General features: G+C 34.7%; 1 pseudogene; it reads right to left on the bottom strand.

The window, feature by feature from the left end:
* Window positions 1-12,733: 12,733 nt before the first annotated feature.
* Window positions 12,734-13,670, bottom strand: LOC101290456 (rho GTPase-activating protein 17-like; annotated as a pseudogene).
* Window positions 13,671-14,152: the final 482 nt, after the last annotated feature.

Below are 14,152 nucleotides of genomic sequence, written 5' to 3'. Positions count from 1 at the left end.
CTAGTGGTTACCAGTGGGGAGAAGGAAGGGGGCAGTGGTATGTTAAGAGACAAAAACTACTGTGTATAAAATAAACAAGGATATATTGTATATACATGGAATAATCAACATTATCTTGTAATAACTTTTAATGGACTATAAGCTGTAAAAGTACTGAATCACTATGCTGTATTCCTGAAACTAATATAATATTATAAATCAATATACTTCAATAAAAATTAAGGTTATAACATCTGTGAATAGAGATAATTTTTGTTCTTCTTTGTTAATTTTATTCCATTTTGTTTCACTTTCTTCTCTGATTGCCCAGCCTAGAACCTCCAGGTCATTGTTGAATAATAGTGGTGAGAACGGACATCTTTGTCTTACCCAAGACATTTAGAGGAAAGTACTATTAAGTATATATTAAATGGGAATTTTTCATAGATACCTTTTATCAGTTTGAGTGTTTTTATCATGAAAGTGTGCTTGATTTTGTCATATGCTTTTTTTCTGTCTACTGAGATGAACAAAGTATTTTTCTTCTTTATATATGGCACATTACAGTGATTGATTTTTGTATGTTAAACGAAGCTTGCATTACTGAGATCAATTTTGTTATGATGTATTGTCATACTATTTCATTATGGTATATTATCATTTTTATATACTGCATTATTCAGTTTACTAGTATTTGTTGATGATTTTTATACTTATTTTTGTACAGGAAATTTGCCTATAGTTTTCATTTCTTGTGGTATCTGTCTGGATTTGGTATCAGGATAATACTGGGCTCATAGAATGAGTTGGGATGAAGCACCTCTCCTTTTATGTTTCGGATTAGTTTGTGAAAAATAAGTGTTAATTCGTCTTTAAACATCTATTAGAACTCACAAGTGAAGCTATCTGAGCCTGGATTTTTTCTTTACGGGAAGGTTTTTGATTATTAATTTATTTTAACAATATTTGTGAGGGATCTTATCACTTTTACGGTGAAGCTAATGTTTATTCTGCTATTCTGGAAGTGTATCTTTCTTGGATGTCATTTAAAAGCAAATATTTTATATGAAATCCTCACTTGTAATAGACATTGATAGTTTCAAACAACCTCTCCTTCTAGATTTTAGGTTCTTATTAGTTAATTTTTAGATTAACCTTTAATCTAACTTTTCACATATATTGAAGATATGTATGAATACAGCACAGGGAAATTTAGAGATAATGGTGAAATACAAATTGAATACACCAATATCTCATTGAAAGGGATAGAGCATTTAATCTATGAATGTTGTGTTCTAATATATTTGAGTGGGTGCCTTGGTCTTCATTAGCTACCTCATTTTTGTTAAGATCTCTCAAGAGATCGTATTTTTGGTTTGAATTTAGACTTCTTTTTTTTTTTTTTTTTTTTTTTTTTTGTGGTACGCGGGCCTCTCACTATTGTGGCCTCTCCCGCTGCGGAGCACAGGCTCCGGACGCGCAGGCCCAGCGGCCATGGCTCACGGGCCCAGCCGCTCCGCGGCATGTGGGATCTTCCCGGACTGGGGCACGAACCCGCGTCCCCTGCATCGGCAGGCGGACTCCCAACCACTGCGCCACCAGGGAAGCCCTAGACTTCTTTGTTTTAATGAACAGAGTATTTGAAGAAAATTATATAAATGCATCTTTTGATGTGGACTTCCTGATAAATTCCAGAAAAAATAGCCCTACCTATGATTATTCATATAAATGTGTGTGGATATGGCCCTACTTCTCTGCCTATTCTGGGTCTGGTGTTGAGTTACAGTCATGTAGCTCTATTGTAGATGATGTAAAGTGAAAAATATTTACAGGTAATACTATTGTTGTTTTTCAGGGACTTTTAAAATATGATATGGGGGCTTCCCTGGTGGCGCAGTGGTTGAGAGTCCGCCTGCTGATGCAGGGGACACGGGTTCGTGCCCCGGTCCGGGAAGATCCCACGCGCTGCGGAGCGGCTGGGCCCGTGAGACATGGCCGCTGGGCCTGCACATCCGGAGCCTGTGCTCCGCAACCGGAGAGGACACAACAGTGAGAGGCCCACGTACCACAAAAAAAAAAAAAAAAAAAAAAAAAAAATGATATGGAACTATTTCACTACAATACTAAGTCAGGATAATGTTCATGCAAATGGTGCCTACTGGATTTATTTGCCACTTATTCATGACGACCTGAAAGAATTAATGTTTTCATAGTTAGTGAATCTCAACATGCACCTTCAATAATTTTTTGAAGGAGAATTGGAGCAAGTTTATAGAGTTCATGAAGTTGAAATTGATCAAATAGAATTCTATGCAAATTAAGAATAAAAAGTATGTCAAATTGTATGTAGAATATATAGAGATATAGAATAAGATATAGAACAATTACTTATGCCACTATTTTTCACAAGTTACTTAGGATAAGCGTATACAATTTTTAAAGCTACATCACATTTATATTTTAAACATAAATTGTTTATATCCTCCCCAATTTTTAACACCAAGTACTCATGTGTACAAACTACAGTCTTGTGATAAATTATTTTACATTTTTGATGTCTGGATTCTTCACTTCATATTTCCAAGGTTCTTTCCTTTACGTTTTGAACCATTAAGAAAATTGGAGCAATTTGTGAGTGACTCAGCCACTCTCCTCCCAACAAGGTGGCTCAGGTAAAATAATCATATACATCTGACCTTTAAAATGTAATACTCAGTGATTGAAACAAGGCCAGTTCAATGCTTTACTGCACTGATGCATTTTCACATGTAATACTCAGGAGCTGACATTTATAAAACTGCTAGTGCACTCTGGAGACATCCTGATAGCTGAGGTGTTATATGAATCTATCTTTATCATGATAATGGATATGTAAGTGTGTTAGAGAATAACAGTGAGATCTTTTGAAAGAAAAGAGAAATTTTATCATTTAGTTAATTGGATAACTTAAGAATCAATATAATTTAATAAAGTTGTTATTTGCTGTTAATAAACAAATTCATATTCATTTTACTCAGAGTAACAATTTAAGTAAATCAGTAAGAAAAATATCATATAAAAAAGTCAAAGAAAAATGTAAAACACTTTTTAATAATCCACAACAGTTATTGCTTTTTTTCACTTTCCCTATATAATATCACTGATATAATGTTTATTTGGCAATAATTTTCCTCATAGAAGGCAAATGGGAGATATTCCATGTGCAGCTAAAAAATAAAAACAAACAAAAAAACTTTACTGAAATGATTTTTGTGGGTTTTGTCAAGATGAGTTATTTCTAATATGTTTCCATATTTTAATAAATTCAAATGAGAAAATAAGTGAATATTGTTTAGAAATATAATGAATTTTTTTAGCAATCATATCCAACTTTAGAACATTTAAGTCATCAAATACATGTATTGTGCATAGGTTAACCATCCTGGTGAATTTCTTCAAGATTACAATCGAACAGAAATTAACTTTAGGATATGCAATTTTATATCTATATTTTAATGTGTTTTTAAAAAATTGTAATATCTATGTCCAATTATTTACATTATAAGCATCATTATATTTCTCATGTTTAAAATTTGATAGACTTATAATTGATAGAAATGGTATTTTCAGTTAGAAGATTCTTCCTGAATTCAACTAGATATTTATATAATATTTGTATTCATAATTACATTTATTTTAATTTAAATATACTTTCAGAAAACATGCAAGATCACATTTCATTAACTTTAAAAATCAGTGACATTTACTTATAATGTCATAGAAAATATTTGAAAATTTTGGTTTCATTCACTCTTTGTACAGCAAATAGACCAATGATACATTTTTGAATAGACAACCACATAAACGCACTTACAGAAAAATATATTTTAAAATTAATTCAAATTGTATTGTACACCTAAAGGTAAAAGCTAAAACTATAAAAATATCTAAAAGAAAATATGGGAAAATCGTATGACATTAGTTTACTTAAAGCATAATTCATAAAATATAAAACATAAATTGGATTTTACTGAAATTAAAACTTTAAGAAAATCTCAATTCAAGCACGAACTGGGAGAAAATATTTGATCTATCTTATAAAGAACTTGTACATACAATATATAAAGAATACTCAAAACTCAATAATAAACAACTAACCTAATTTTAAAAATTGATCATATACTTTACTAGAGAAGAAATATATATGGCAAATAATCATATTAAAAGATGCTCAGCATCATTATTCATTAATGAAATGCAAATTGAAACACTTATTAGAATGTCTTTACAAATATAAGCAATACTAAGTAATGGTAGAGGTTGGGGGGCAATTGGAACTCTCATATCATTGGGGGAATGCAAGTTTGTAGATCCCTTTAGTAACAGTTGGACAGTTACTGATAATGTTAAAAATATACTCATCATATAACCTAGTAATCACACTTCAAGAAATTTGACCAAGTAATATGAAAACCTACATTGACACAAACCTGTACATGAATGTGTACAGAGGCTTTATTAATAATTACTAAAAACTGGAATCAACCGTATGTTCCTCAACTGTGAAATGAGTAAACAAACTATGATACATCCAAATCTCCACAATAGAATTCAAACTATTCTTCCACAATAAGGAATAGACTATGGCTACATGTGACAATATGGATGAATCTCCAATACATTTTGCAAAGTGAAAAAATCCAGACTCAAAAAATTACATATTGTATGATTTCATTTATATGACATTCTTTCAAAGGCAAACTTTAAGAATCGATAACAGATCAATTGTTGCCAGAGTCTGAAGTAAAGCCGAGGGGTTGACTACAAAAAGACATGAGAAATATTTTTAAATGATGTACTGCTCTTATCCCGAATTTAGTGGTAACTATAGGTCTGTATACATTTTAAAAATTCACAGAACTGAGCACTTAATAGTGTGAATTTTATTGTACATAAATTATGGCTTCAATTTTAAAATGAAAAAATCTATAGTCAGCACTTCACATAAAGCCTGGCATGTGGTAAGTGCTCAGTCAATATAACCTAATAATATAATTGTCATTGATTGCACAAAAAATATAAAAATAAAGATGTAAAGATTAAAAAATAGAGAAAAATCATCATACAATTTCGATAAAAGTTACTTTGCTGTCCTACATTTTTTCTTAAAAACCTCCTTTGTGGACAAAATTTCTAAAATTGAAGGAGAGTATTTCTCTGATGTACATTTTAATAAAAAAATTCATACCTTGCCATTTGAATAAAACAACATCATACCTTGCCCCAGGCATATAAGCTGTCGTAAGTATAAATTTATTTAAAATATATCAACATCGAATGTGAATGCTAGTGTTCAATAAATTGTACATATGGTTTTTTGGAGTTACATTTACTAGATATGGGTTTCTTTGCCTTATAAATATTCTTGTAATATCATATCCATTGTTAAATAAAAATACTCCTAGAAGAATTAACTTGTGAATTAAATCTAAAAGTAATTGAATGTTCTTTAAAACATCTTCTTAAGTAATATTTAGAATCCTTTAGTCTTTAAATGAAAGCTGAAATAATTATTAATGTAGTAAGTTTTCTCAAAGTATGGCACAAAGGTTAAAAGTAATATTGACTGTTTTTACTCAAAGTTTCCAAATCTTTTAATAAAATGTAAGAAACCTCAAAACAAATGTTCAGTAGTAGTAAAAGTTACATAAATTTGCTATGAAGTAATTATAATTTCTGCATGTGCAATCTATAGCAATAACAGAAAAAAATTTATTATAATGATAAACCTTAAGGTAAATTTTAAATGCATTTTGAATAGGAAGGTGCTTTAGTATTTTTATTAGTGTTATTATGGTATATCATTCTCTGCCCTTTTAATTCATCTATAAGTCTTTAAAGTGAGTTTCTTATTTATGACATATAGTTGGGTCTTACTTTGTTTATTCATTTTGGCATCCATTTTTCAGTTGGTGTCTTTAGAACATTCCTATTTGATACAGTGGATTAATGTCTATCATATTTGTGTCTGTTTTCTACTCATTGTATTTTTTGTTGTTGCTCCCTTCCCCTTTTTTTTGCCTTTTCTGGTTTTAACTGAGTATTTTATATGATTCCATTTATCTCCTCCCTTAGCATATATATCATTTATATCTCTTCTTAGAAACTGTTTAGTAGTTGTTCTAGGGTTCAAAATGTATATTTCAAAACAATCTAAGTTCACCTTTGAATAACACTATACTGCTACACATATCGCTACTGTACTGCTATACATGTAGTGCATGTACCTTGTAATAGAGTATTCCCATTCTTCCCTCCTATCCTTTGTGGCATTGATTTATTCATTTCACTTATCCATAAGCCATAATCACCCAATACATGTATACTATTATTACTTTAACGAAGTGTTATCTTTTAGAACATTTAAAAATAAGAAAAAACTATTTTATTTTATCTTTACTTATTCCTTGTCTCGTGCTCTTGCTTTATTTAGATCCGGTGTCAGATCAATGGAATTTTCTTTCTCCCTGAAGAACTTCTTTTAAAATATCTTTCAAGGCAGGTCTGCAGGACAGGTCTGTTTTAATTCATATGAGGAAGTCTATTTCTCTTTTACTTCTGAAGGATAATTTCCTGGAGATAAAATTCTAGTTAGTTTTTTCCTTTTACTTTCAACACATTAAATATTTAACTCCCCTCATTGCTTGCATAGTTTGTGTAGGAATTCCACTATAATTCTCATCCTTGTTCCTCTCTAAGTAAGGTGTCACACATCCTCTCCTGGCTTCGTTTAAGATTATCTCTTTGTATTTGGTTTTCTGTATTTGAAAATAATATGCCAAGGTATGGAATTTTTTTGCAGAGGAGGTATTTATCCTGTTTGATATTCCCTGATCTTCCTTGATGGGTGGTTTGTTGTCCGTTGTCAATTTTGGAAAGCTCTTGGCCAATATTTCTTTAAATATTTCTTCTGCTCCATTCTCTATACTTCTTATACTCCACTTATAGGTATGTTACATCTTTGGACATTGTTAAGCAATTCTTGGATGTTCTTTTTTCTTTTGTTGTTGTTTTTAAAATCATTCTTTTTTCTTCTCTTTGTATTTCAGTCTATAGCGTTTCTACTGATCTTTCTTATTCATCACTGATTCTTTTTGGCCATGTTGAGTCTACCAATTAATTCATTAAAGTCATTCTTCATTTCTATTACTGTTTATTTGATTTCTAGCATTGATTTTTTTCAATTATTTCATAGTTTGAGTATTACCTTTTGATTCTTTCATAGCTTTTCATCTTTCTGTTTACATTACCTACCTGTTCATATATGTCTTCTCTTTGCATTAGATCCCTTACCATGTTAACCATCATTATTTTTAATTTCTTCTCTCACAATCCCAATAGCTACTTAATATCTGAATATGGTTCTGATGCTTGTTTTATCTTTTCAGACTGTGCTTTTCCATGACTTTTGGCATGTTTTTGAATTTTTTGTTGACAGTTGGATAAGGTTTATCAGGTAATAGAATGAAGTACATAAATCTTTAGTATGAACTTATGATAATTTCGCTAGTACTTGGGTTGTGTTATTTAATCGTTAATATGTCTAATGTTTATTTTAGCTTTAGTTACAAGAAGCTTCAACTTATTTCTCTAGTGTGCTTTGGTTTTGTCTTCTTTTTTGGCTTTGGGGATTTCCTATATGCTGCTCTTGGAGAGAGTCTGTGTCTTGTAACTCTTTCATCTGTAATCCATTGTAATGAAACTGGAGGCCTGTTGGAGTGGTGGTAAATTGTTAGTTAGTAGGAGCATTCTATAAACTTCAGATTTAGTATTCATCTTTTAATGGCCATGCATCGCAGGACTGTGGCTTTCACAAGTGCTTCTGTTCCTTATCCTCACACCCTACTCCTTTCTCTAACTGCAGAGTTCTCAATCTATTTCTTCAAAGTCCTATCCCCTAATGAGAATTTTGTTGTTTTGTTTTTTCTCCTCCAGGAAGATGGGAGATGACGGAACAAGGAGAAATCATCTTGCCTCAGTAGAATGTGCTTCCAGAATTGCAATCTGGTGAAGTTCTTTCCCTTGGAGTATAGGTCACTGTCATTGATAACGTGCTGCTCACCTTTCACAATGGTTACATTTTCCTTTCCTCTTCCAGTGCCATGAAGGGATCTTTCTCAAATCCTCACTATGAGAATCTGGTGAAATTCTCAGAGAGAAAATTCACACAAGATAGGGCTCCTGCTAAAATAGCCTTGCCCCACTCCATCCCACAAGACTGAGGCCTCTTGGTGTTTCTCATTCTCACATTAACCTTCACTAAATAATTTCTGGTCCTCCCAAGTCAGCCTCTTGGTGGCACCAGATGAGTTCTAGTAGATATCATAAATACTTCTCCATGAAAATATTCATCATAGTAAAGACAAATTGGTTACTATCTCAAAGCAACTGGGAGACTTTAATAATACATCTGAGGTTATTTTTATCATCACCTGTCAACAACATAATCCTGGAAAACCTGTAAGGGTAGGACATTGCCAGGAAGCAAATCCTCAAGGGCTATTTGAGCAACCTGAAATGGCTTTTATCCAATTTCCCTTCATGATGGGATTTGAGTATGTTTTAGCTAGTTTATGTCTATTTTCAGAATAGATTGAAGAACTCTTTTGCTAAAAAGTCACTGCCCTAACAAGTCACTAAAATGCTGCTTGACTTTATGTTCCAACCTGGGGCATTCCAACATTTATATAATGTGTCCAATGTACATACTTTATGGAAACCATTATAAAAGAACTCTATAAGATGTTATCTCTTACTCAAAAACCACACTGTCCTTACCACTCACAATCTTCTTGAAAGGTTGAAAAGCTCAATGGCATCCTTAAATTAAAATTAGTAAAATTTTGAAAACCTTTTAATTTCTTTGGCTAAAGGTACTCTAATTAGCCCTAATGACCATATAGTCCTCTCACTCACAGACACATCAATTTACCCTCTATGAATTGGTAACTGAGATGTCTATGCATTTAGAGATTTTTCTCTTTTATACTAGCCTATGATCTGCTACATGCAGTCAAGGCAAAATATTGCAAGGGACTTAAGTACTATACCCTGTCCTATCACCATCAAGTTAAGATTGCCTTTCTTCTTCAGATCTTGAACAAGGAGCTCTCATGTATCGGAAAAGGCATCAGAGAAAAAGCTGGTCTTGAACCTTGTTGAAATCAATTTTGTCAGGTTCTATTAACAACAAATAAAATAAACAAATAAAATAAAAATTTCAGGAAGTCAATGCTTAGGTTTACCTTTCACAACTAAAGAAGCAATGTAGAATTGTACACAATTGGATAATACTCCAATAGGGGACCTCAAAGTGAAGATTCACAGATATCCTAAAGAAGCAGCTCATTTTCCTAAGTACAAAGCTGACCCAAGACCTCCAGACAAGCAGATGATGTCAGATAGTGGACTGCTTTCACTCAAGATGTCAAACCTAAGTCTGTTTGACACCTGAGTCCTGTTTTGTTTCTTACTTTCTCACTTATAAACATTCTTCTCATTTTCGATAGATTCCTCATTGTTGTTCACCTATAAGGCCCTTTTTCTACTTTCTTTCCTCTTTATTATACTTTTTAGATCAAAACATAGACATTTTAAATAATGTATATCATGGAAAATATAAAATGGGATAAAAATGTACAGCATGGAAATTTTTTTAAAAATACACATTCTAAGACAATTCTTAGATTATCCCAAATGTAGTTACTGCCCTCAATTTTACCTACTATTGACTATACCATGTATCACCAGACCCTCATGATAAACATTTGTGGTCAATTCTGCTTTCATCAAGTGACACTTCAGGGAATTACAACTGGATAGTGTTTTTACTTGCAACTATATGAACAAGTGACCATAAACAAATGAACTGTGACTTTGCTAGTGCCACTCCATCCCAGAAAGAAAAAAAAGCATTACAAATCTATTGATCACATGACAGGTAATTCTAAATTTGAATTCAACAATCTTCACAGGGCAATAGGCCAAGTACTTGCCACCTGAAAGAGACTAATAGAGATCCAAATATGTAACCTAGCTAATGTAAGGCTTTGATTCTGACTTTGTGTTGTGGACAACTCCTTTGTTTCTCTGCATCTTTGAGTGCCCCTAGCAGGTACTACTTTATTTGTAGCCAGGGTTCCAGGTCTTGTTTGCCTCAGACAAATAACTCATGAAATTTAGGAATAAAATTTAAAGACTTTTCTATACACAGAGACCCTAATTCTATAATAACCAAGTCTGGAAATTCTGACCCAGGCACAATATCCAAAAAAAGGCCACTCTTGATTATTCAAACATTTTACTTATACAAATTACTGATTCATTTTTTAATATGAAAAATCAGAGCAGTGTCCCCACTGGTGCTAATCTTACACATAGACAAAAGTGAAGGAAACTTATCAATAACTCTGACAGAAGTTATTAAAGATATTACTTCTGCCCTAGGTGGAATATAGGTCAGTCTGAACTCATTGGCATGACTAGTGAAATTGCTCTCAATTTCTTGTTGGTAAATTATAATGATGTCTGTGCCATTGCTAATACTTCTTGCTATGTTTGGATGAATGAAACAAGCAAAGTAGAATAGGCTATATATTATTGCCTTAAGGAAGAAGCTACTTGAATGTCTAAGTTTTCTCCTTGTGGTCTATGAGACTTGTTCTTTGGCCTGAGTTCAGAAGGTTGGGCTCCTGGTTCCAAGCATCTTAAATGAAGTATTAATTATTGTTACTTTGCGTTCATTTTAGTAGTCATTATGCTGTTCCACTACATTATATCCCTGATCTTATATGCTTCTATGCAGCTGCTCTTTTGTCAGATGATTACCATGATAGTACAACAAAAATGCCAAGAATTGTTTTTCATACAGTTGCATAAGGACACAACTAAACAATCCTAAAGCAGTGAAGACCTGGATCTAGCCTTTACTCAGCTGGTCAACTTCTTGCAAGGCACAGCATGATCAGAATGAGGACTGAGAGACAATAGATATACAAACAATGGCCAGGCCATATATGACAATTAGAACTCTTACCTACAACCTCTGAAGGAACTAGCCCAGGAAGACAAACCACTGCTTGTGCAGACATTGACCCCGAATAGTCAAAAACATTTGGCTTCCTGGTTGTTTTCTCCTGCTTGCAACTAAGGACCAACCAGTGAAAGTCAGGTTAACACAAAAGATTATGGTTTGAGAAGTTTAGGGGAGAAGTGGACCATACTTAATACAAAATGATTTTGCAGCAAGAGTGAAGGAGAAGCAACTCATTCCTAATACATAAGAATGAAAGTCCAAGTAGCAGGAAGTAGGTAACTTACAAGTAATGTATTTTATTAAATAAATCATTTATACATTGCTTCTTATTCATTTCAAATTGCCTTGGCGCTACTTGCTTGCAATAACAGCTGTGACTAAAGCTTCCTATACACATCTCAGCAATAATATTCTTTCCAGTCTAGGTATTTCATTTTGTTTTGCTTTTGCTTTTGGCATAATTTCTTTCCCGTTTAAGTAAATTCAACTTCTCAAGACACAAGTCATTCATCTTTAAGTGTTAGCCTCCACTTTTTCCTCAAGCTGAGCAACAGGCAAAGTCTTGCATAGTATGGCTGCCTGCCCTATTCCACTCACCAGTAAAGAAGAGGTCAAGGGTTAGGAGGGAGCTTTTTTCATAAGGCTGCCCTTTCTGTATCATCCATATCCAGCAAAATGTAGCCGGGCAATTTTTGCTTACTGAATATGAGTGTATTTCAGGAAATATGCTGCCAAGTGGTTCTGAAAACCTAAAATTGTTGTCATAAAATATTATAAGCCCCAGTTATTATGAAATATGGAAGATCATATATCCATTACTATTTTGAAAGCTGTTAGTGCTGTGTTGGTGAGGTTGCCATCCCCCACTGAGTGGGCATCAGGAGAATAAGGGGATGGGGGCACACTGGGTCAGTATCATGGCTTTGGTATTTGTCTTGGTCTCAGTAAGATTTCACTATGCAACTGTACAGTTTCAAGGTTACTCAAAGCTTGAATCTAAGAAGCTAAAATCTAGGACTGTCCTCTTTGAGTGAAGTACTAAGGGTGTTGGACTCTGGAGAGAAGTGTGAGATAATTGCTCAAGTCCATGTTCACTGGGCAATGCCATGGGTTTGGAAGGGCTATGGCTACCCAACTTGGCTGGTCTAGGTTGGGGCTGTGTCAGTGGGTGTTTGTGAGGTTGTAAAGGACAGGCTATGGAAGTACCCCCAGGGCCCAGAGAGCTGGGAGACAGCGGAGGGCTAGCCTAGAGCCTGCCCTGTATGTTGAGTGCAAGGAGGATTTGGTGAGAGATGGGTTAGATGCTAAGATATTCTTGGACAACTCTGGCCCCCAGGGTAGCCAGAAGGTGGTTTTCCTGGTTTTAGGTGTGCTGGAAGGATTTTTAACAGCTCAGAGCAAAGTATGAGTGCTAAGATCAGAGGACCTGTGAGCTGTACCAAAGCTGATGGGACCTGACAGCTGCCTGAGACTGGCTTTGGCTAATAGTTATCTGACTCCAGTTCCTCAGCCCCTGTTCCAATGTGTCCATAAAGTAGGGGCAGTCTTATCCCCTTCACTGCTTTCAGCCGTAGAGCTTTGGGAGGGTGCTCTGGGTCCACTGAAGCCAAGGTGATGTGATCTGCAGATGGGAGAGGCAGGTGGAAAGCAGGGGATATATGTTTTCTTTAGAGTGCTACCCTAGAAGTCCATAAGCTTCATATTTAAGTTCTCCTTCTTAGCCAATTCTCCTTCCATCTCCACCAAACTGGCAGGCCACTTCTTCTGCAGGGTCCCTGAGTTAGTCATTTCCAGTGTGGGAAGAGTGATGGAATTTGTGTGGAGATGTACAAATGCTCCGATACATTACATTTTACCTTTATAGTGAAGAACCAGTTGTCATACTGAATGATTTGTTCAATCACCATAACCACGTGAATGGATGTGGCTACAGCCATTTCAGCAAGCATTCCTTCATTTTTGGCCCATAACAAGTTAGGCACAAATATGATTGCAGTGCATTTTGTTAATGCTGCTGGTATAAGCAAGCCCTGAAAGGAACTTAATTAAATACCTAAATTTAACGAAATTTTGTGGTGACAACTTTTGACCTGTTCTCCATAAATCTTGAAGTTTTTTTGTCTTAATCTTACACACTTGCAACTTGTGTCCATTATTCACACAGATTAAAAGTCATCAAAATTTAAGGCAATTTCCATAATTAGGACTTTAAATCAACAGCCTACAGAATGGGGGTCTGAATAGAACTCATCTAGGTTAGAGGTAGAGCAGTCTAAAACAGCTCTGTTTCTTTAACTTGGAGGCCCCAATACCAATTTAAAAATGCCCTTCTCTATGTGGTTCTCTAGGAGAAGCAATGACACAGGTCTCAACCAGAACCACCTCTATTCTTTCAAAGGAGTCCCCAAAGCTGGTTTTCCACACACCTACCTTGATTGGCTCACATTCCAGGGAGGGCCCTTCCTAAGACTGCTAAAGCTTTTTGATGGTAATCTGCTTGGGCTTCTAATAATGAAACAAAGAATTTGTTATACTGCCCTTCTTTGGCCATACAGTTGCTCATGTCTGCTGCAAATTGATCTTTGCAGTGTTCTACTTGATTTCCAGCTTTAACCATCTCTTAAGGTATCTATTTTTTATGGAAGCCCCTGAAAGTTGACTTCTGAAGTTTTGTGAGCTTAGTTCCGCCTAGCTCTAACCAAATCCCATTTTATTGAGCTATTTCCTCTGTTTCTCTATATTTAGGGATCTCCACTTCTGTTTATGTCACGCAGAAAGTCCACAATCTTTTCTTCAACAAAGAAAAGCACTCCATCATGCTGAGAGAGTTCAGAGCTAATCGATTCTCAGCATCCCCACATGTGTCCAGCATCTTCCCCAAGAGAAATTCTTCTAGCTGAGCTGATGCGTTTTGAATATTTTGAGTTTTGAAAGGGGTTTTCTGTATCTCCTGGCATTGGGGCCACACTGGCCCTGGAAGCACACCATCAGGCTCTTGTGGGGATGGTGGTACATTGACTGAACCATGTCCATGCACAGCTTGAATTGTAACAGATCTTCACAGAGGACTTCTGTTTTCTCAGCTCTAGCCACAGTTTG

This window comes from Orcinus orca, chromosome 2, assembly GCF_937001465.1.
Source record: "Orcinus orca chromosome 2, mOrcOrc1.1, whole genome shotgun sequence".
Lineage (NCBI taxonomy): Eukaryota > Metazoa > Chordata > Mammalia > Artiodactyla > Delphinidae > Orcinus > Orcinus orca.
The sequence above is the reverse complement of the archived record's forward strand: the minus strand, read 5'-3'. Positions and strand labels throughout refer to the sequence as shown.